The sequence below is a fragment of the Hyla sarda genome, chromosome 4, assembly GCF_029499605.1.
Source record: "Hyla sarda isolate aHylSar1 chromosome 4, aHylSar1.hap1, whole genome shotgun sequence".
Classification (NCBI taxonomy): Eukaryota; Metazoa; Chordata; class Amphibia; order Anura; family Hylidae; genus Hyla; species Hyla sarda.
This window is the reverse complement of record NC_079192.1, coordinates 319,938,780-319,962,471: the sequence shown is the minus strand read 5'-3', so window position 1 is coordinate 319,962,471 and position 23,692 is coordinate 319,938,780. Positions and strand designations below refer to the sequence as shown.

At 42.3% G+C, this 23,692-nt stretch overlaps 1 protein-coding gene across 5 annotated transcripts in view; it reads left to right on the top strand.

Annotated features, from left to right (window-relative positions):
• ARHGAP26 (Rho GTPase activating protein 26) overlaps positions 1-23,692 on the top strand; it is a 412,307-nt gene that overhangs the window by 345,841 nt on the left and 42,774 nt on the right. The gene's annotated exons all lie outside the window — the stretch shown is intronic.

Here is a 23,692-nt window from a genome sequence, read left to right as displayed (position 1 = left end):
AAACAAAAGTTGAATTCAAAATGGACGACTTAAAAATGGCCACCATGGTCACCACCCATCTTGAAAAGTGTTGGAATAATTGCACAATGCTGAAGATTAAGTTTTTATAGTTTATTTAGCAAATACAAAAGATAAGCTGTGTTTTCTGATGAGAGATTCTTGTTTCTTTGATGATAAAATAGTGGATGAGAAGACAAATGTTGTGTGGTCATTCCTGGACCAGGTTACATGGGTCAGTGGTACTATGAGCCTTACTTTTTTCTAAATCTGCGTCTGTTGCATTTTCTAGCAAACCTCTAAATAGTCTCTCTAGAATATAGAGTAAGATCACCAGATAGAATGGGCTCAATATTGCACCTTACCTGTGGGTGTTATTGTGAGGATTCTGATTCTTATGGTCTTTAATCACATTGGATAAAATTAATATTTTGAGAGTGCTGTTCCAAGGTTCAGTACTGTGCAGCTTGCAGACCACTAGTGGCAGTCATTTCCCGTTCAGGTCTATGAACTTGATCAGTAAGTTGGATGAGCTTTATTAGTTGTTGACTGAATCTCAGATTTGTAAGTTAAGTCCAGGTGACCCTGTATGCCAACAAATCAGGAATGGTGGTAATGGTCAGCCAGTTGAAGCTTCAGATCCTCAGTTTAGCCAGTGGGGCAGGCAGGTCCTTTCCAGAATAAATGACAGCTTGCAATGTTGCCAGGCTTGAGGAAAGGGGCAGAAGTATAGTAATCCAACGTTGCCTGCAAGAATGCATGGACAGGCCCAGTGGGCATCATAGTGGAATTCTCACCAGTGAAGTATTTGTGCATACTTCAAATTGAAAAGGCCTGCAGAAATGTAAAAGGAGCCCTTTTCTGTCTTCTTGCATTTTTGACCATCCGTATGGTGGAAAGAAGCCAATGATAACTTGCCAGTATAATCATTGAGGCTGGAGTGTGAGCAGAGCTCTTAGTCTGCACATCTGCTTGGAGCCATAATCAGGCCAGTTATGTAATGTTCATATACACAGGCATGCTTCTCTCTAAAAATAATGCTGAAGTCTGTAAGTAGTGATCTCTCAAAACAGAACTGCAGCATTAGAGGACATGAGAGCAGAGCTGTTATACAGTTCCACCCACACTGAGCACAGCAGGGTGATCTGTCTTTGGCTCTTATCACACGCTGTAAACATTTCTGTGAATATACGTTTGGATTATACTGTGGTTAGTTACAGGCGCTGTCATACACTTTAAAGTGAATGTGTCACCTAGATTTTATTTACTAATTAGAGCCAGATACTGAAACATATATATATTTTTTTTTATAACTGAAATCAGTTTAGAATTTACTTTATAATGGGGGCCGCCATATTGCTCGGTTTACAGCATTTAGAGACATGCTTTACAGCAGCTACATGGACAAGGAAACAATAGTGTGGGGTTGGGAGGGGGTTAAAGGGGTTATCCAGAAATAGAAAAACACAGCTAATTTCTTTCAAAAACAGCTCCTTTGGTCTGTCTCCAGGTTGGGTGTGGTTTTACAAATTGGCTGCATTTACTTCATTGGAACTGAGCTGCAGAACCACACCCAACCTGGAGACAGATGGGGAGAGGTTTTTGATAGAAAGCAGTGGTGTTTTTCTATTCCTGGATAACCCCTTTATGCTCATTAACTGATACTGGAGCATTTACTAGGCATGTTCTGTTACCTGTTCAGAGGTCATTGTACAGGGAGAGGGAGAGCGTGAGCTATGGCAGTCACTGATCATAAATGGCCCTATCCTGTCTGTGAAGATAAAAAGTTTACTGAAATTTTTTTTTTTATAGTACCGAAAATGTCACCTATTATCCTGCTTAGCAACCAGAATAAAAACTGCAAGATTTCAGGATTTTTTTTATAATATCAGATAGCAAAATGGAACATTAGAAAATAATGCCAAGCATTTCCAGATACAGGGGGGCAAAAAAGTATTTAGTCAGCCACCAATTGTGCAAGTTCTCCCACTTAACCCCTTAAGGACCAAGGACGTACCGGTACGTCCTGAGTCCTCTCGCTTACTATAACGCAGGGGCCACGGCGTGGCCCCGTGTCATAGCAGGTCGCGCCCGGCCTCTAACAACGGCCGAGACCCGTTGATAATAGCGCACGGCACTGATCGCAGTGCCGTGTGCTATTAACCCTTTAGACGCAGCGTTCAAAAGCTGAACGCCGCGTCTAAAGTGAAAGTAAACCAATGCCCGTTAGCTAAGGGAGCTGTTCAGGATCGCCGCGGGGAAAACGTGGAATCCCGAACAGCTGTAGGACAGCAGGAGGGTCCCCTTACCTGCCTCCTCTTATCCGATCGCCGAATGACTGCTCAGTGCCTAAGATCCAGGTATGAGCAGTCAAGCAGCAGATTCATTGATCAATGGTTTCCTATGAGAAACCATTGATCAATGTAAAAGATCAGTGTGTGCAGTGTTATAGCCCCCTATGGGAGCTATGACATTGCAATAGAAAGTGGGGGGAAAAAAGTGAATAAAGATCATTTAACCCCTTCCCTAATAAAAGTTTGAATCACCCCCCTTTTCCCATAAAAAAAAAAAACAAAGCTGTGTAAATAAAAATAAACCTATGTGGTATCACCGCGTGTGGAAATGTCTGAATTATAAAAATATGTTGTTAATTAAACCACACGGTCAATGGCGTACGCGCAAAAAAATACCAAATTCCAAAATAGTGTATTTTTGTTCACTTTTTATATCATGAAAAAATGTACAGAAAGCGATCAAAAAGTCTGATCAATACAAAAATGGTACCGCAAAAACTTCAGATCATGACAATTTTAAACGTATACATTTTTCTGCATGTAGTTATGATTTTTTTCCCAGAAGTACGACAAAATCAAACCTATATAAGTAGGGTATCATTTTAATCTTATGGATCTATAGAATAAAGATAAGGTGTCATTTTTACCGAAAAATGTACTGTGTAGAAACTGAAGCCCCCAAAAAATGAAGTGCAAAAACCCCTGGTCCTTAAGGGGTTAAAAAGATGGGAGAGGCCTGTGATTTTCATCATAGGTATACCTCAACTATGAGAGACATAATGAAACAAAAATCCATAAAATCACATTGTCTGATATTTTTTAACAATTTATTTGCAAATTGTGGTGGAAAATAAGCATTTGGTCAATAACAAAAGTTCATCTCAATACTTTTTATACACCCTTTGTTGTCAATGACTGAGGTCAAACGTTTTCTGTAAGTCTTCACAAGGTTTTCACACACTGTTGGTGAAATTTTGGCCCAGTCCTCCATGCACATCTCATCTAGAGCAGTGATGTTTTGGGGCTGTCGCTTGGCAACATGGACTTTAAACTCCCTCCAAAGGTTTTCTATGGGGTTGAGATTTGGAGACTGGCTAGGCCACTCCAGGACCTTGAAATGCTTCTTACAAAGCCACTCCTTTGTTGCCCAGGCAGTGCGTTTGTGAACATTGTCATGCTGAAAGACCCAGCCACATTTCCTCTTCAATGCCCTTGCTGATGGAAGGAGGTTTTCGCTCAAAATCTCACGATACATGGCCCCATTCATTCTTTCCTTTACATGGATCAGTCATCCTGGTCCCTTTGCCGAAAAACAGCCCCAAAGCATGATGTTTCCACTCCATGCTTCACAGTAGGTATGGAGTTCTTTGGATGCAACTCCAAAAAGTTCTACTTTGGTTTCATCTGACCGTATGACATTCTCCCAATCCTCTTCTAAATCATCCAAATGCTCTCTAGCAAACTTCTGACATGTACTGGCTTAAACAGGGGGACACGTCTGGCACTGCATGATTTGAGTCCCTGGCGGCGTAGTGTGTTACTAATGGTAGCCTTTGTTACTTTGGTCCCAGCTCTCTGCAGGTCATTCACTAGGTCCCCCTGAGTGGTTCTGGGATTGTTGCTCATCATTATTGTGATCATTTTGACACCAAGGGGTGAGATTTTGCGTAGAGCCCTAGATCGAGGGAGATGATCAGTGGTCTTGTATGTCTTCCATTTTCTAATTATTGCTCCCACATTATTTCTTCACACCATTATTGCTTCACACCAAGCTGCTTGCCTATTGCAGATTCAGTCTTCCCAGCCTGGTGCAAGTCTACAATTTTGTTTCTGGTGTCCTTCGACAGCTCTTTGGACTTTGGTCTAGTGGAGTTTGGAGTGTGACTGTTTGAGGTTGTGGACAGGTGTCTTTTATACTGATAACAAGTTCAAACAGGCCATTATTACAGGTAACGAGTAGAGGACAGAGGAGACTCTTAAAGAAGTTACAGGTTTGTGAGAGCCAGAAATCTTGCTTGTTTGTAGGTGACCAAATACTTATTTTCCACCATAATTTGAAAATAAATTCTTTAACCCCTTAACGACAATGGACGTAAATGTACGTCATGGTGACGTGGTACTTAACGCACCATGACGTACATTCACGCGCCGCCATGATCGCGAGCACCGGAGCTATCAGCAGCCAGGGACCTGCCGGTAATGGTGGACATCCGCGATCGCTCGGATCTCCGCCATTAACCCCTCAGATGCCGTGATCAATACAGATCACGTCATCTGCGGCAGTGCGGTACTTTGAATCAATGATCGGATAGCCCGCAGCGCTGCCGCGGCGATCTGATCATCCAGCATGGCGGCCAGAGGTCCCCTCACCTGGCTCCGGCCATCTCCCGGGGTCTTCTGCTCTGGTCTGAGATCGAGCAGACCAGTGCAGAAGATGACCGATAATACTGAGCAGTGCTATGTACTATACATAGCACTGAACAGTATTATGGGGACATAAAAAGTGTAAAAAAAAAAAAAAAAATGTCGAGGGGATCTGGGAAGAAGATGCCTGGGGACCTGGGATCTTCGCTGGAGCCTGCTGGATCAGGTAGGGAATCGACAGTGGGGGGGGGGGGGGGGATTGAAAGTGAAAGTAAAACGATCTTTACTGTGGCAACCACTAGGAAGGCCAAACTGCAACTCCCAGCAGTGGTGCCCAAACAGTAGCCCTCCATATGTTGCCAAACTACAACTCTCAGCATGCCTCGACTGCCCAGGCATGCTGGGAGCTTTAGTTCTGTAACATCTGTCCCTTCAGATTTAACAATTTTCATGAAATTTTTGAAAATTGCTTCTCTACTTTGAAGCCCTCTAATTTTTTCAAAAAGCAAAAATATGTCCATTTTATGATGCCAACATAAATTGGACATATTGTATTTGGGAAGAATAATAAAATTTATTTGGAATATCCATTTTCCTTACAAGCAGAGAGCTTCAAAGTTAGAAAAATGCCAAATTTTCAAAATTTTCATGAAATTTGGGGTTTTTTCACCAAAAAAGGATGCAATTAACGACGAAAATTTACCACCAAAATAAAGTAGAATATGTCACGAAAAAACTATCTCAGAATCAGATTATTCGGTAAAAGCGTTTTCGCGTTATTAATTCGTAAAGTGACGGTGGTCATAATTGCGAAAAAGGTCCCAGTCCTTAAGGTGAAAAAGGGCTGCGTCCTTAAGGGGTTAAGGGTGTTTAAAGACAATCTGTCACATTCTACTTTGTGTGCCCACTTCTGCCTCTTACAGTATGGTTGCAGAGATGTGAAATTTTCCTGAACTTTTTATTTCCTCACTGCCCTATTTTGCTGCTTAGCTACCATACCCGCAGCTAAGTCGATGTGGAATGTCACCACTTTCCATCTGTCTTCTTTTCAGCTTTTAGTTACTTTGCCAGAGATGACTTCCTGCTCTGAAACCCAACCATGATGTCACTAAAAAAGCAAGATTGAAATCTCTAGTTTTAAAACTATCACTTTTTAAAGATGTATTGACACTTTTAGTGGCTTTCTTTCATATGATATTGTTCATGGCTGTGTATATTAAAGGACTTTGACTTAGCCTGTCCAGTTTTCTTTCAATATTTGAGATGAATATGAAGTGTTTCTTGTTTTCACGTCATATTATTTATATTTGTCTTACATTTATAAAGAGAACTTTTTGTTATATGGTTATTTTCACACTATGACCCAGATTTATCAAACTGTGTGAGAGAAGAGCTAGAGAGATTTTCCCACAACAGCCAATCACAGCTCAGCTTTCATTTTACCACAGCTCGTTTAGAGAGGAAAGCTGAACTGTGATTGGCTGTTGTGGCAAAAACTCTCCAGTTCTCTCTCATATATGAAGTATTTATTGGTGTAATAGCAGTGAATCCTCATCTGTGCCTCCTCAAAGTTGATAAACTATGACTCCTTAGCGTGCCATGAGAGCCTGCTTACTTTCGTAGCCCTAATCTGTAGAGCAGGGATGGAGAACCTGTTTTCTGCCAAGGGCCATTTGGATGTGTATAAGATCATTTGCGGCTTTATTTGGTCAAATATTTTTTTCAACTCTCCATTAATGTGATTGTAACACTCACGTTTCAGAAGACAGGAACACCAGTGGATGTGGATCCCCTGGACCTGTGTGGCGCGGAGTCTAAGCAGAGTCTAAGCAGAGACTGCTGCAAAGCGGGATGGACTTGCTGCGGCAGGCGGCACCCAGGTCGCTACCCCTAGCATGGCTCGACCACACAGGCGGCTGAGAAGATGCGAGGCACAGGAGGGATAAGACAGCTCGTAGTCAGGATAGCAGAAGGTCGGGGCAGCAACACAGTAGCGTAGTCAGGAACGTGGCAAATGGCCAGTAGGCAGGTGGCAAGGAGCAAGGTCAGATTACGGAGCAAAGGATCAGATACATGGCAAGGCAATAACAGGAATGCTTTCTCTCAGGCTCAAGGCAACAAAGATCTGGCAGAGAAATGAGGAAGATGGATGAATGAGCCACAGGTGAATTACACTAATGAGTGCACTGGCCCTTTAAATCTTAAAGCTCCGACACGCGCGCCCTAGGGGATGGAGACACGCACGCCGGAGCAGAGAGACAGAGGCGGTGACAGGAGAAGCACCAGGTGAATGACTGACTGGGGCTCGCATGCGGGCGCGTCCTGCGATGCGAGTTCCAGCCCCGCCGGCAGCAGCAGGTAATGGGACCATGCGCTCACGGCCAGCATGTGCGGCAGGAGCGCATAATGGAACAGCACCCCCCCCCCCCCCTTTGGTCTCCCCCTCCTTTTACGAGTCAGAGAACTCCTGAGAAGGTCACAGTCCGGGATATTCTCCTCAGGCTCCCAAGATCTCTCCTCAGGACCGTAACCCTCCCAGCCGACCAAAAAAAAATGTTAACCTCTCACAGTTTTTGTAGCAAGAATCTCCTTAACCTTGAAGCTGTCAGAAGAGCCGGAGACAGGTGTGGGGATAAGATTCTTCTGAGATAACCGGTTTATGACAAGAGGCTTGAGATGAGAGACAGGGAAGGAATTGGGAATACGTAACGTAGCAGGTAGACGAAGTTTGTAGTAGACAGGGTTGATCTTTTGTAGAATCTGGAAGGGACCAAGGTAGCAAGGACAGAGCTTGTAACAGGGGATCTTGAAGCGGTTGTACTTGGATGAAAGCCACACCATGTCACCAGGAGAGGACAGAGGAGGTCTTCTACTCTTATCCGCTTGCGCCTTCATGCGTGAAGAAGCCTGGGATAACGACTGTCAGGTCTGTTGCCAGATGGTAGAGAAGTCACGGACCAGCTCATCAGTAGCAGGCACACCGGAGGAAACTGGGAGAGGAAGAGGAGGACGGAGATGTATTCTGTAGACAACAAAAGACAACCTCGTGGACCCGGAATCCTTATGGTTATATGAAAATTCAGCCCAGGGGAGAATGTTGACCCAATCGTCTTGGCGAGCTGAAACAAAATGCCGAAGATAAGACTCTAGGATTTGATTAATCCTCTTCACCTGACCGTTGGACTGAGGGTGGTAGACCAAGGAGAAGTCCAGATTGATGTCCAGACTGTTACAAAGGGCTCGCCAGAACTTAAAGACAAACTGGACACCTCGATCCGAAATGATATGCTGAGGAAGACCATGTAAATGAAAGACATCAAGTACTTTGACAGCTGTGGGGCAGAAGGAAGACCTGGTAGAGGAATGAAATCCGTGGCGATATGGGACCAGGGAGTCTCTGAAATTTGAAAAGGCTGTAAGAGTCCAGCAGGTCTCTGTCGAGGAGTTTTGTCACGGGCACATCTTACACAGGAACGAACAAAATCAGAAACATCACGTTCAAGATGGGGCCACCAGTAGTGCCGGGAGATAAGAAGTAGAGTCTTGTATATTCCAGGATGTCCTGCTGTCAAGGAAGAATTACCCCATTTCAGGACCTTGCGTCTCAATCTGGCGGGCACAAAGGATTTTCCCAGAGGAACTTGCTGAATCTCGGCAGGAGCATCAGGAATCAAACGGTCAGGAGGAATAATATGCCTAGGCGTGGAGTCCAAACTTACGACCTGGAGAGAGCATCAGCCCTGATGTTTTTGTCTACTGGATGGAAGAGAATGAAGAAGTTGAACCTAGAAAAGAACAGTGATTACCTTGCCTGGCGGGGGTTCAAACGCTGAGCAGACTGAAGGTATAGAAGATTCTTATGGTCGGAGTAGATGCTGACCGGATGAGAAGAACCTTCCAATAAATGCCGCCATTCCTCCAAAGCTAGCTTGATAGCGAGGAGTTCACGATCTCCAATGGAGTAATTCTTCTCAGCAGGAGAGAAGGTCGTGGAGAAAAATACACAAGTAACAACAGTTTTGCCCTTGGCATTTTTCTGAGTAAGAACGGCACTCACTCCAATAGATGAGGCATCAACCTCCAAAGCAAAGGGCCTCTTCGGATCAGGTCTTGTAAGCACAGGAGCTGAGGCAAATGCAGACTTTAAATGGGAGAAGGCCGCTTCAGCCTCTTGAGGCCAAGACTTAGGATTAGATGCCTTCTTAGTGAGAGCCACAATTGGAGCAACCAAAGATGAAAAATGTGGGATAAATTGAGGATAATAGTTTGCGAATCCCAGAAAGCGTTGAATAGCATGTAGGCCCGCAGGACAAGGTCAATCCAATGCTGCAGACAATTTATCTGGATCTATCTGCAGGCCCTGATGAGAGACAATGTAGCCAAGAAACGGAAGACTAGTATTCTCGAACAGGCATTTCTCCAGTTTGGCGTAGAGATGATTTTTCTGTAATCGCTAAAGAACCAGATGAACATGAGTACGATGCTCCTCTAAATTGGAAGAGAAGATCAGGATGTCATCTAGGTATATGACAACACAGGTGCAGAGATGATCACGGAAGATATCATTGACAAACTCTTGAAAAACGGCTGGAGCATTGCAGATACCAAAAGGCATTATGAGGTACTCAAAATGTCCGTCATGATTATTGAAGGCAGTTTTCCATTCATCTCCTTTGCGGATACGAATGAGGTTCCAACTTGGAGAAGACCTTGGCACCACATAGACGGTCAAAAAGTTTTGAGATAAAAAGGTAGAGGGTAACAGTTCTTGATCGTAATTTTTTTAAGTCCCCTGTAGTCAATGCATGGACGGAGTGAGCCATCCTTCTTTCCGACAAAGAAGAAACCAGCTAATGGTAACAGCAGATGTAGCTGGGATCCTGAAGACACTGCAGGAACCGGTGGTGAGAGTGGGCCAGGATGCGGTACCTGCTGCTGTTGTAAGGCCAAAAGCTGCTGCATAATAGCAGAGAATTGAGAAAGTTGCTGCACCTGTCGGGCCAACTGCTGCAACTCATGTACCACAATGGAGGGAAGATCCGCGTTTTCAGGCAGGGGTACCTCAGCGGAATCCACGGCCGGATCTTACTGTAACACTAACGTTTCAGAATACAGGAACATCGGTGGATGTAGATCTGCTGGACCTGTGTGGCAGATGACTCGGCCTGTACCAGGGAGCAGAGTCTAAGGTGCCGCTGGTTTTCACCAGAGCCCACCGCAAAGCGGGATGGACTTGCTACAGCAGGCGGCACCCAGGTCGCTACCCCTGGCACGGCTCGACCACACAGACGGCTGAGGAGATGTGAGGCACAGGAGGGATAAGACAGCTTGTAGTCAGGATAGCAGAAGGTCAGGTCAGGGCAGGCAGCACAGTAGCATAGTCAGGAACTTAGCAAATGGTCAGTAGGCAGGCAGCAAGGTCAAGTCACGGAGCAAAGGATCAGATACATGGCAAGGCAATAACAGGAATGTTTTCCCACAGGCTCAAGGCAACAAAGATCCGGCAGGGAAGTGAGGAGGGTGGAGATATTTATCAATGAACCACAGGTATATTATATGAATGAGCGCACTGGCCCTTTAAATCTTAAAGCTCCGGCACGCGCGCGCCCTAGGGGACGGGGACACACGCGCTGGAGCAGAGAGGCAGAGGCGAGGGCAGGAAAAGCACCAGATGAGTGACGGACTGGGGCTCGCATGTGAGCGCGTCCCGCGATGAGAGTCCCAGCCCACCGGCAGCAGCAGGTAATGGACCATCCGCTCACAACCAGCATGTGCGGCCGGAGCGCATAACATAACAGTGATGACTGGAACTATCTTTCTTTGGTGAGGCTTGCGCTCATAGCTAGTATTGAGTTTAATAGGACCAGTAAAAATGCATATTTTTGTTACAATAAAATTTGGTATAATAACAGTCTCAATGCTGAATAGTTGGCATGAGACAGTACTGCCAGGTGTTCCTGGCTTGCAGAACTACCTCTTTTTCCAGAATGCATTGCTAAATCCTTGTTAGAATCAGCACTATCACATGCTGACTAGAAAGATCATGCTGCATTATGAATGTGTGAGATCTCACTCTGCACAACAAACTCTCACTGTTAAAGTAGCAGTCTTGGCAGGGTCCGACCAAATGATTTAGCAGGACGGATGTTCCCCACCCAAAGTATAGGGGATAAGATGTCTGATCGCGGGGGGCCCAGCTGTCGGCTCTCCAACACGCCACCTCATTAATTCGCATGCACTGAGCGAACTCCGCTCTGTGCCGGATTACAAGCCGTCACACCCCCTATATATATCTCCCATACACTTTCAGGAGCTTATAAGCAATAAAAGCGGGTCCCAGGAGTAAGACACAGTGTTGTCAAAACTTTTTCTGTGTCTAGACAACATATCAAATGTTTTATCTAATGACAGTATCCCTTTAATGATTTGTTTATGTAGACTGCCAACTGTTTAACTGTCTGGAATTCTCTGGTAAGGTGTTTGATATTGGACATTCTGATTCAGCTTTAATATAAAGTCATAATTTATTTGTAGGCAGGTTGGCCAGAAATAAAATCGCATTTCTTACATGTTTTGTATTTCACTATATTAAACAACTGTGTAAGATTTCTTCACTATTTAACATATAACTACTGCTTTGTATTTCACACAGACTGCCATTGGTTATTAAATGGTTGAATTTAGTGTAATTATGCACTAGGTTTGTATGGAAAAAAAAAAATCTCAAGTTACATTTTTAGAAATCTACAGACATGTCAACCTGATTTATGTTCTGTGAGTTCACTGGCTCTAAGGAATGTTTTGCCACCTCAGGTAATTTTGTGACATCAGCAAATACTTAGCTTGCACGCGAAGAACCCAAGGTGATAGTTGTTTTATAAAACTGTATAGTACTGTATTTTGTTAGCCAGTGTAAAAGGAGTTGGAGTCGCAGAGTAGAATTCAGTTACTTAGGCCAAATTCTCCACAAAAACTGCCACATTCAAGACACTTTTAAAATGCCCTCAAATTCAAAATGATAAATACTAAAAGCTTTTCAAGTATTTTACTGGAAACGGAAATGTCCGTAATAGTCTGCTTGTAAACCTGGATTTCTACAGTTAAAAGTTCCTTTGTTTATGGCAGCTATGTTTTTCTTAAGTTTTTTCAAATTATGCAAGTGTATCCCACCGTTCATACTAAAAATTACATCACAATATGATATTTTTTATGAAGACTTAAACTGAATTATAGTCATATGACTCTGTAACCTATCCAGGCTTACTGTCATGAACATTTTTTGTTTGCACCTTTTCAGCATAGCAAAGGCATATTTGTGTCTGTGTACAAATCTGTAATGTGGCTTCTGTTTGTAACTTATAGATAGAGTGCATTTCACTAACTTTCACCTTGACATATAAACTGTTGGTCTAATCTGCCTGTTTTTTCCTAGTTAACATAATTTAATATAAAGTGTGGAGGATTTGATCTTGGCCGGGGACCTTGTGTTGCAAACACTTCCAGAAGCTATTGTTTTTTTTTGTGCACTTTGCACTTCATCACTAGGGGCTGCCCTGCTGTAGGAGGTTGTGTCTGAGCTGTTGAGCTTCTGCTTTCCAAAAACAGCACTTAAAGTTGACTGAAACAGAAATTTCACATAGTGACTTATGGCAAAATTGGCCTCTTTTGACATTGCTGGGTTTACTAGTGGTATTGTCATACTTTTAGCAATACAGTGATCCCTCAACTTACAATGGCCTCAACATACAATAGTTTCAACATACGATAGTCTTTTCTGGACCATTGTAACTTGAAACCAGACTCAACATACAATGCTATGGAATCTGCGAAACGTGTCAATGGCTGGAAGAACTGACCAATCAGAATGGACATTTCACTGGTAAAACCCCTGTATTCCTAAAGTGCATGTACTGACTGGCTGTCTGGTAGCGCCCCCTACAGTACAGGGAGGTATTACATGTTCTGTACTACTTTTAACCTAAGCCACAGTTAACTGCTCCTTTGGACACCAAGTAGGGGCGGCTCCATTTAACTTTTTTTTAGGACATTGTGTGTACTGTACAGGACCCCAAAGAAGCTCCTGTCCTCTACATAGACCAGTGTTTCCCAACAAGGATGCCTTCAGCTGTTGCAAAACTACAACTTCCAGCATCACTGAAATAGAGAGTGATTTACAGCCCCCAGCAGATCTTTCTTACTTTTATATGTAAGGATTTGCTTTATCTATATTAGTTATCTACTTATTTTTGTTTTAATCCTCACTTTTTCCTATTTTTGGATGACATTTTGGGGTTTCAGAACCAATTGCCAGGTTTCCATAGAGTTATGGTCTCAACATACAATGGTTTCAACATACAATGGTCGTCCTGGAACCAATTAATATTGTAACTTGAGGGACCACTCTATAGCGTATCAAGAATTAGAAAGAATTAACAAAAGTAAACCTGTCCTTTTAAGTATAGCTACATGCATATATCTCCCTAAAATCTTAAACAAAACATGGTGTGTGCTGTTGGGTCCATTTGAGAACTTAATTCAGAAAACCTGAATGACTTCATTTGGTATTAAAGGAGGTTGTTTCGGGTATTGGGCCCCGTTTACCTTTCACTGCAGTTTTTCCATGTGTTTGTGCCACCTTGTTGCATTTCAAGTCAGGCCCTTTCCTCTAAGCCACCTCCAAGTCATGTATGCCATTTTTTTTGTGAAAATTGAAACAGCATTTAGCTTAGTAAACATCTCCCATTGTGTGTTCTTTGTTACCTTCATAAATGTCTGCGTGTGTTTCCGTATCAGAAATCTGAGGCTAGGCTTTGGGTTTCTGAACCATATTTGTTGTTTGTGTACAGCAGGTTTGCACAAGGATTGACTCTTATTATCATTTAGTGTGCCATTCCTTGGTGTTTTCACACAAAAATAAGTGACATGCCCCTTAACTCCATGGCAAATGTGGTGTATGGGGTTGATTTTTAATCCGGACAGAAGTAGAAATCCCAAAGACATTAATTGAAGAACATAGGGGGAGATATATCAAGCACTACAGAACACATCATAAATATACCATCGAAATGTTATTATAGCCATCATTTCAAAGTGCTGTATTATGTCCTGCACCACATATGGATTATGGGGGAAATTTATCAATAACTGCAGAGAAAAAGTTGACAAGTTGCTCATGGCAACCAATCAAATTGCTTCTTTACTTTTTCAAAAAAACTTCTGAAAAATAAAAGAAGCGATCTGATAAGTTGCTCTGGGCAACTGATCAACTTTTCTTCTGCACAGTTTTTGATAAATTTCCCCCATAATCCATATGTAGTGAAGGACATAATGTATCACTTTGAAATGATGGCTATAACAACACTTTGATGGTATTTTTCTGATGTGTTCTTTAGCGCTTACAATAAATGTTATATGTGGAGTGACTGTGGGATGAAACAAGGCATTTAGTTATGTAATCTGACCACATCCTCTTTTTTTTATTTTATTTATTTATTTTATTTTTTTCTAGCAATGCCTAAGGACAGTGTAAAAGAGTCAAATGTCTTTGTCAGGATTTTCTTCCTCTGATTTTGTATCTACTCTTTAGTTTATATGCATACATAGCTACAGCAGGGGGCTTTACATGAATTTAATATTTATGGTCTATCCCATCTCTGCCAAAGAGTGGCAGTCATGCAAATGTTGCAGCCACTTCACAGTGCCATATATTCGGTAACTGCTGCAACTTTTGATGTACCCTATCTCATTCAATACCTCTTACTTAAAGGGGTACTCCGGTGGAGAACAGTTTTTGGTTTTTTTAAATCAACTGGTGCCAGAAAATTAAAAAGGTTTGCTGACATCTCTGTCCATTTTAGGAACTGACCAGAGTAGCATATGTTTGGCTATGGGGATTTTCTCCTACTCTGGACAGTTCTTAAAATGGATAGAGATGTCAGCAGAGAGCACTGTGTTTGTGATGTCAGCAGAGAGCTCTGTGTTCCAAAAAGAAAATAATTTCCTGTGTACTATACAGCAGCTGATTAAGTACTGGAAGGATTAAGGTTTTTTAATAGAAGTAATTTACAAATCTGTTTAACTTTCTTGCACCAGTTGATTAAAAAAAAAAAAAAAAAGGTTTTCCACCGGAGTACCTCTTTAACCCCTTAACGACAGTGGACGTAAATGCACATCATGGTGACGTGGTACTTAACGCACCATGACATACAATTGCGCACCGCCATGATCGCGAGCACCAAAGCGGTGCTCGCGTCATGCCCGGCAGGTCCCGGCTGCTATCAGCAGCCAGGGACCCGCCGGTAATGGCAGACATCCGCGATCATGCGGATGTCTGCCATTAACGCCTCAGATGCCGTGATCAATACAGATCACTGCATCTGCGGCAGTGCGGTACTTCGGATGATCGGATCGCCCGCAGCGGTTCCGCAGCGATCTGATCATCCAGCATGGTGGCCGGAGGTCCCCTCACCTGGCTCCGGCCGTCTCCCGGGGTCTTTTGCTCTGGACTGAGATCGAGCAGACCAGAGCAGAAGATAACCGATACTACTGAGCAGTGCTATGTCCTATACATAGCACTGAACAGTATTAGCAATCAAATGATTGCTATGAATAGTCCCCTATGGGGACATAAAAAGTGTAAAAAATAAAATAAAAAAGTAAAAAAAATTGAAAAATCCCCTCCCCCAATAAAAAAGTAAAACGTCAGTTTTTCCCATTTTACTCCCAAAAAAGCGTAAAATAAATAATATAATTAAAATATAATTAATGAACTATTAAAATATATTGTTAATTATCCCGTACGGTGAACGGCGTAAGCGTAAATAATTTTTTTTTTAAAGTCCAAAATTGCTGTTTTTTGTCACATTTTATATAAAAAAAAAAATTATAAAAAATGTATAAAAAGTAAAACCTAAGCAAAAGTGGTACTGATAAAAACTACAGATCATGGCACAAAAAATGAGCCCTCATATTGCCCCATATACAGGAAAATTAGAAAGTTATATGTTTTCAAAATAGGGCAATTTCAAACATACTAATTTTGTTAAAATGGTTTGAGATTTTTTTTTAAGCGGTACAATTATAGAAAAGAATATAACATGGGTATCATTTTAATCGTATTGACCCACAGAATAAAGAAAGCATGTAATTTTTATCGGAAAGTGAAAACAAACCTTCCAAAATTTGCTAAATTACGTTTTTTTCTTTTAAATTTTCACACATAAATAATATTTGTTTGGTTGCACGTACTTTGTAATGACATCACTTATTTTACCATAAAAAGTACAATTGGTGACGCAAAAAACAAGCCCTCATATGGGTCTTTGGATGGAAAAATAAGAGTTATGATTTTTAGAAGGCGAGGAGGAAAAAACGAAAATGCAAAAATAAAATTGGTCTGGTCCTTAAGGCCAAAATGGGCCTGGTCCTTAAGGGGTTAAATGGATTATCTAGGATTAGAAAAACATTCTTAGGGCTCATACACACTACAGAATCCATAGGCAGCAGGCATCGGCAGAATAAGCCAACGCTAGGACCATTTGGAAATGTGCCCTCTACATAGATGACAAAGCATTTCTGATCTGATTCCGCCAAAAAAAAAAAAAAAAAACTAACACTTTCTTTTTTGCAGCAAAGTCTGGGTTTTGGAATTTCCATGGTTGGACATCTCCTGCGGAAATTCCATAGTGTGACTCAGTTATTAGGGGGACAGACAGGGCGATCTGTCACAAAGACCGGGATCGCCGAACAGTGTGTTGTCTTCCTGGCGCTCGAGTTCGGCACATCGCGGACCGGGTTGACAGGTTGCTGGGAGGGGCTGGAGAAGACCAAGCAGTCATGGTAAATATTGGCACCAATGACAAAGTAAGAGGTAGGTGGAGAGTCCTTAAAGGACATCTGCAGTGCTGGGCAAAAAAATTTTCATTTCATTTTACCTCATTTCATAGGTCTTTGAAAGACCTTTCCAACGATGTCTCCCCCGTCAAAATTGGCCCAGCCGTTCTCCCGTTATCAGCACACGAATTACTGAGGAGAAGTGAAAGTAAAACTACATCTCCCATCATGCCTTGTGCTTGTGTGTATACAGCAGAGCCGAGTGTGTGATCGTGTGTATACAGCAGAGCCGAGTGTGTGTTCGGGTGCATACAGCAGAGCCGAGTGTGTGATCGTGTGTATACAGCAGAGCTGAGTGTGTGATCGAGTGTATACAGCAGAGCAGAGGCTCTGCTGTATACACTGGATCACACACTTGGCTCTGCTGTATACACACAATCACACACTCGGCTCTGCTGTATGCACCCGATCACACACTCGGCTCTGCTGTATATACACGATCACACAAGTAGTCTCCTGGGAGTTGTAGTTCACCAACACCTCTATTGTATCCCAGTAGTCTCCTGGGAGTTGTAGTTCACCAAAACCTCTATTGTATCTCAGTAGTCTCCTGGGATTTGTAGCACACCAACACCTCTATTGTATCAGTAGTCTCCTGGGGGTTGTAGTTCACCAACACCTCTATTGTATCTCTGTAGTCTCCTGGGAGTTGTAGTTCACCGACACCTCTGTTGTATCAGAAGTCTCCTGGGGGTTGTAGTTCACCAACACCTATATTGTATCTCAGTAGTCTCCTGGGGGTTGTAGTTCACCAACACCTATATAGTATCTCAGTAGTCTCCTGGGATTTTTAGTTCACCGACACCTCTGTTGTATCAGAAGTCTCCTGGGGGTTGTAGTTCACCAACACCTATATTGTATCTCAGTAGTCTCCTGGGATTTGTAGTTCACCAACACCTATATTGTATCTCTGTAGTCTCCTGGGAGTTGTAGTTCACCAACACCTCTATTGTATCTCTGTAGTCTCCTGGGATTTGTAGTTCACCAACACCTCTATTGTATCTCAGTAGTCTCCTGGTAGTTGTTGTTCACCAACACCTCTATTGTATCGCTGTAGTCTCCTGGGAGTTGTAGTTCATACACCAGTGTTTCCCAACCAGGGTGCCTCCAGATGTTGCAAAACTACTACTCCCAGCATTCCCTGGTTGGGAAACACTGGCATACACACACGTAACAGGGACTAAAACTCCTAGCATGTGTCATTCAGTAGTCCCCCCACACACAGAATCATCTTCAGTATGATATTTATTCCCTGTAGTCTATACACCACCAGCCCCTGCAGTGTAATATGTCTCCTTCACACACGTCCTCCCCTCCCCCCTCCCTGCTCTGTGGTTTGCTCTGTGTTTCCCCCGTGAAAACTTGAAACCTCCCCGTGAAAAGTGAGGTCCTGTGTAGACAGAGCAGGGGAGGGGGGAGGAGCTGTGGACGTCCTCATTCTCCCCCTGCTTGAATCTTACAGATAGGGGCGTTTCTGAGGCTGAGCCTATGGCTGCCTCAGAAAGCACCCGCTTATGCATATGCATAAGCAGGGAGGACCTGACAGAGGCTAGGGGGAGCACAAACACTGCTGGGAGGAAGAGATCTCCTTCCCCAAGATGGCGGGGATTTATAACAATATAAATTTGGATAATGTCCTCAAAAACAAGAATACTGACACTAAATGGGAGACTTTTAAAAATATCTTAAACTCTCACTGTAAGATGTATATACCTTATGGGAATAAAAGGGTCAGAAATAAAAGAAAACCAATATGGATGAATAAAAATGTTAAGGGGGCAATAAATGACAAAAATAAAGCATTTAAACTACTAAAACAGAACAACAGTGAAGAAGCATCAAAAATCTATAGAGAAAAATTTAAAATATGTAAAAAAAAAACAGATAAAAGCCGCAAAAATAAAGACAGAAAGACTAATTAATTGCCAAAGAGAGTAAAATTAACCCCAAAATGTTTTTTAACTATATAAATAGCAAAACGGTCAAAAATGAAAGTGTAGGCCCTTTAAAAAATGATAAAGAAGAAATTACAAACGGAGATCAGGAAAAAGCAAATATATTAACCTCTTCAGGACACAGGGCATATGGATACGCCCTGCATTCCGAGTCCTTAAGGACACAGGGCGTATCCATACGCCCGTGGGAAATCCGGTCCCCACCGCTAGCCGGTTGGGGACCGGAGCCGGATGCCTGCTGAAATCATTCAGCAGGCACCCCGGCACATCGCCTAGGGGGGTCCTGAGACCCCCCCATGTCAGCGATCGGACAAAATCGCATGTCAATTAAGACAAAATAGGGCTGATCGGAGTTGACAGCAACAGCCCCGATCAGCCTAAGGGATAGGAGTGAGGTTGCAGAGCTGCGATCTCCTCCTATCCCCTGCCATTAGTCAGAACAGAGTTCTGACCAATGGCAGTGCAGGACAGGGGGTTGCCATGGCAACCCCCCGTTCTGCCCGCCCCTGGATGTCGAGGGGATCTGGGAAGAAGATGGAGGCCGTAACTGCAGGAGAAGATGCCTGGGGACCCGGGATCTTCGCTGGAGCCTGCTGGATACTTGCTCAGGTGGGGAATCGACGGTGGGGGGGGGCTGTCTGGGCATGCTGGGAGTTGTAGTTTTGCAACATCTGGAGGGTCACAGTTTGGAGACCACTGTTACAGTGGTGCCCAAACGGTAGCCCTCCAGATGTTGCCAAACTACAACTCTCAGCATGCCTCGACTGCCCAGGCATGCTGGGAGTTGTAGTTCTGCAACATCTGTCCCTTCAGATTTAGCAATTTTCATGACATTTTTGAAAAGTGCTGCTATACTTTGAAGCCCTCTAATTTTTTCAAAAAGCAAAAATATGTCCATTTTATGATGCCAACATAAAGTGGACATATTGTATTTGTGAAGAAAAATAAAATGTATTGTGAATATCCATTTTCCTTACAAGTAGAGAGCTTCAAAGTTAGAAAAATGCAAAATGTTCATAATTTTCATGAAATTTTGTGATTTTTCACCAAAAAAGGATGCAAGTAACGCAGAAAATTTACCACCAAAATAAAGTAGAATTTGTCACGAAAAAACAATCTCAGAATCAGAATATTCGGTAAAAGCGTTTTCGCGTTATTAATTCGTAAAGTGACGGTAGTCCTTAAGGTGAAAAAGGGCTGCGTCCCCTATCCAAAGGATAGCTATCACGCCCCCTCCCGTAGGCTTGCATTGAGGGGCGGAGCGTGACTTCACACGGGGCGGAGGCGTGACGTCACACGCCGCCGGCCCTGTAGTCGCCCGTAATCAGACCCGGAGTGAACACGCTCCGGTGAATGATTACAAACGGGGTGCCGCGTGCATGATCACGGACGTCCCCAGCTGCGGGACTGCCACGATCAGGCATCTTATCCCCTATCCTTTGTATAGGGGATAAGATGTGTAAGCACCAGAGAACCCCTTTAAGTACCCACAGCTAGAGATGGAAGGCCTGGGGGGAAAAAAATGTAATATCTTTTTTACAAATCTGTTTTGTTCGAGTTTAGAAAGAAAAACAACCTGGTTTATAACCTGGTATTTTAACTTTATGACATTTAGACATTCATGAAGTTCTCCCATCTTACCTGAAGACAAGCAAATACTGGAATACAATTAAAATACTGGGAATGATATTTTCAAAGAAGAGCAATATGTATTTCTGTCTCTAGGAGCGCTGCAAGGAAAAAGGTTGTAGTTTAGTTTGGTTGTGGCTGGGCTCCATCTTGTTGGTATATGTAAACTGATTGTTTCTGCCCTCTTAGATCGGCATTTAAGGGAAACTTCTGTGGAGAGAAAAAGGTTTTTAAATCAACCGTTGCCAGAAATGATAACAGATTTGTAATTTGCCATTAGGTGATTTCCAAACAGCTGATAAATTATTTAATTTCCCAATCATCTGTTGTATGCTTCAGAGGAACCACAGTGCTCCACCTCCACTGCTGCCACCTCTGTCTGTGTCAGGAACTGTCCAGAGCAGGAATGGTTTGCTAAAGGGATTTGCTCCCCTTGTGGACAGTTCCCGACATGGACAGATGTGGCAGCATAAAGCACTCTAGTCAGACTGGAAAGACCAACACAACTTTCTCTGGAGTATACAGCCTCTGATAAATACTGGATGGGTTAAAATTTTTATATAGAAGTCATTTTCAAGTCTGTATAACTTTCTAGCACCAGTTTAATGGGTTTATTTATCTGATTCCTAATAATGTCCCCCCCCTCATCACAGCTAATGTTTGCTTATTTGCTAAGCCTGATGACTAGTAATTTTTTTCCCCTCTCAATAAAATGTTGACACCAACATCCAGCATTAAAATGATTTTAAATGTCTAAAACTACTACACTCTCCACTCTATACTCCATAAAAATATATATATAATTTTTTTTTCCCCCAAAAAAACTTTTTTTTTTTTTTTTTTTATGGCTTTAAAATTTCTGGAAATGTTGCCTTTCTACCTACAGGTAAATTATGTTACTTATCACTTCAGGTTCTCAGCTTACAATTGAACAATTCCCCTAAATAGCACATGCTGAAAGAAATGTGTGGCGACTAAATAGCAATGTGGACTCTGTGGTGAATCACTTGTTTCTTGTAATGCTTTAGAAAGTAAAGTGGAGCTTAGAAGGGGCTTTGAATAGTTGCACAGCTAATGAGCAGGCTTGTGTATGCTGGAGATCGGCCATTTACATCTTATGCTCACTACTATCTGCAGTAAAAGTAGATCTGTTAGTGCTCGGCATCCCAACTGAGGCTGCTGTTACTCGGTGATCATTTATGTTTGACAGATATAGACCAATTGTGTTTAGGTACGGAGCATGAGTAATTGGTTCTCTATCTACATTGGCAGAAATCCCATTATGGTTTTGCATTGATGCTTTCTTCAATATCCTTTCAATGTTTTCAGAAAGCGCAATACATTAAAAGCCAGCCGTCTTTTGTGGTTCGACCCTTGAATGGTTCATATAACACAACTTTTGTCTCTAAGAGGGCAACTGAGGACATAGTATGGGCTTAGATTGATGTTGTCATTCATAAGCCTTTCAGCATTAACCATTCAAATACTGTAATTGGTCCACTTAGTACAGCTATGGAAAATACATGCACATTAAAAAGTGTACAGGTTTAATTCGTTCTACAGAAGTCTTTGCAGTGAGTACATCTTTATTGACTGTTTTATTGTTCTGTGTTTAAAATGATCCATATAAATCATTTAGTGGTTTAGCGAGATATTTCATCTCTACCACTGCCTAGTGTGGGTATTAAGAAGACTGGCATGTGTGGTCAAATTTAATACAGAAAAATGCAGATGTGTTTTTTTACATGACAAACGGAGGTTTGGATTACCAACATAACGTATCCTGCTTGCACGGTGAATGAGAGGATTGTGGCAGACCATCTTTAGCATCCTGGAACTATTTTTGTGGTAACATATTAAAAGTTGGAGACTTCTGGCAGGCTTAGTTCAATTACATGACAAATTATGTTTCCTTTCTTTGGAATCCCATTATAAGGAAACAGAGCAGTATTTGTCTTTTTCCCCCTTTCCGGCATCAGCAAATATATCACTGCTTAAAATTGCTTTACCGCGCCACAAATGAGTAATGAAAGTCTAGTCAATTGGAACACCAGATTATGTCTGTAGAAAAACCACTTCTGACTTGGTTAAGAAGACCACTAAGCGATTATTACAGAAGTGGGGTTTTTCATGGCAAGTATGGAGAAGTATCATGCCCAAACACGTATCCCCTATCCACAGGATAGAAGATACTTTTAGATTGCGGGTGTCTGACCACTGGGACCCCCAGCGCTCTCCTGTATGGGGCCCTTGCTCTCCCTGGGAATGGAGCGCGTCAACCCCTGCACAAAGCAGCTGCCGATACACCCCTCCATATATCTCTTTGGGGGGGCTGAAGATAGCCGAATGGCTCTCCCATAGAGATAAATGGAGGGAGCGTGTCGGCCCCCGCTTCATGTGGGGTTTGACAAGACCTGTTCCCGAAGAGAGCCGGGACCCCGTACAGGAAATTGCAGGGGTCCCATAAGTTTTGGTGGATGATATGTCTCCTTTTCAGATCAACACCTTTTATTTGAAAAACTACTTACCAGAATTATTTAAGATTTTAACTACCATGTTCACAGGTAGTGAATATGGTAGTTAAAATATTTATCTCATCCTGTTTCTCCTTGGGAATTTTCTATTACACAGTGCCTAACAAGGATATTCTCACCCAAAATGTTGCCTATTATACATCATGTGCACAGCTATAATACTATGGGATATAATCAATAAATGTACCACATGCTTTTGAAAACTCACTTGTGGTGTACAGTCTTCTTTTAATTTTAGATTTAATTTTCTTATAAAAGTCAGTTTAATATGATTGTGTCTTAAAGGATATGTCCTCCTTCTTTTATTGCTTCAATGGAGTCAAAATGAAAAAATGAGGCATCTTTGCAATTAGTCCTAAAGGTTTTTTGCAACTTTCACTTTGATGGCCTATCCTCAGGATGTGCAATCAATGCCTGATCAGTGGGGAGCCGAGACTTGTTTGGCCAAGCCACTGTTCTGGAGTGTTCACAATAAATGGAGACAAAAAAGATGACTTTATATATCGTTTAGTGGCCATGCTGGGTTTCTGCAGCTCAGCTCTTATTTACTGCAATGGGAACAGCTTATCAGCAGAGTGCAATTTGTCACCTTCCCACTGATCAGACATTAATGTCAATGATAGGCCATCAATGTAAAAGTACTGGAAACCCCTTTTATTAAAAAAAATCTCAACAAGTGTGTACAGTTTCTCTGTTCATCAATGTGTTTACATGGTAACAAATTTCAAACCAAGCCTATGTGGTCTGATTCTGCAAGCACATGCCCAATTACACCTAACAAACTTGTATTTAGTTATAGCATGAAATAGGTCATACTGTAGATGGATGGCAATATAATTGCAGAATCAGAATATGGAGTCTGCACATTGCAACCACCCTTTATGAAAGGAGGTTGTTCATTTTGCCCATTGCTTGAAATGTTTTATTTTAGATTTAGGTAAAACCTTTTGTGCAGTAGAAGATTTATATATTTATAAACTAAAAGTACAGAATGGCTTAAAAAAGTAATACAAGCAACCTATCACTC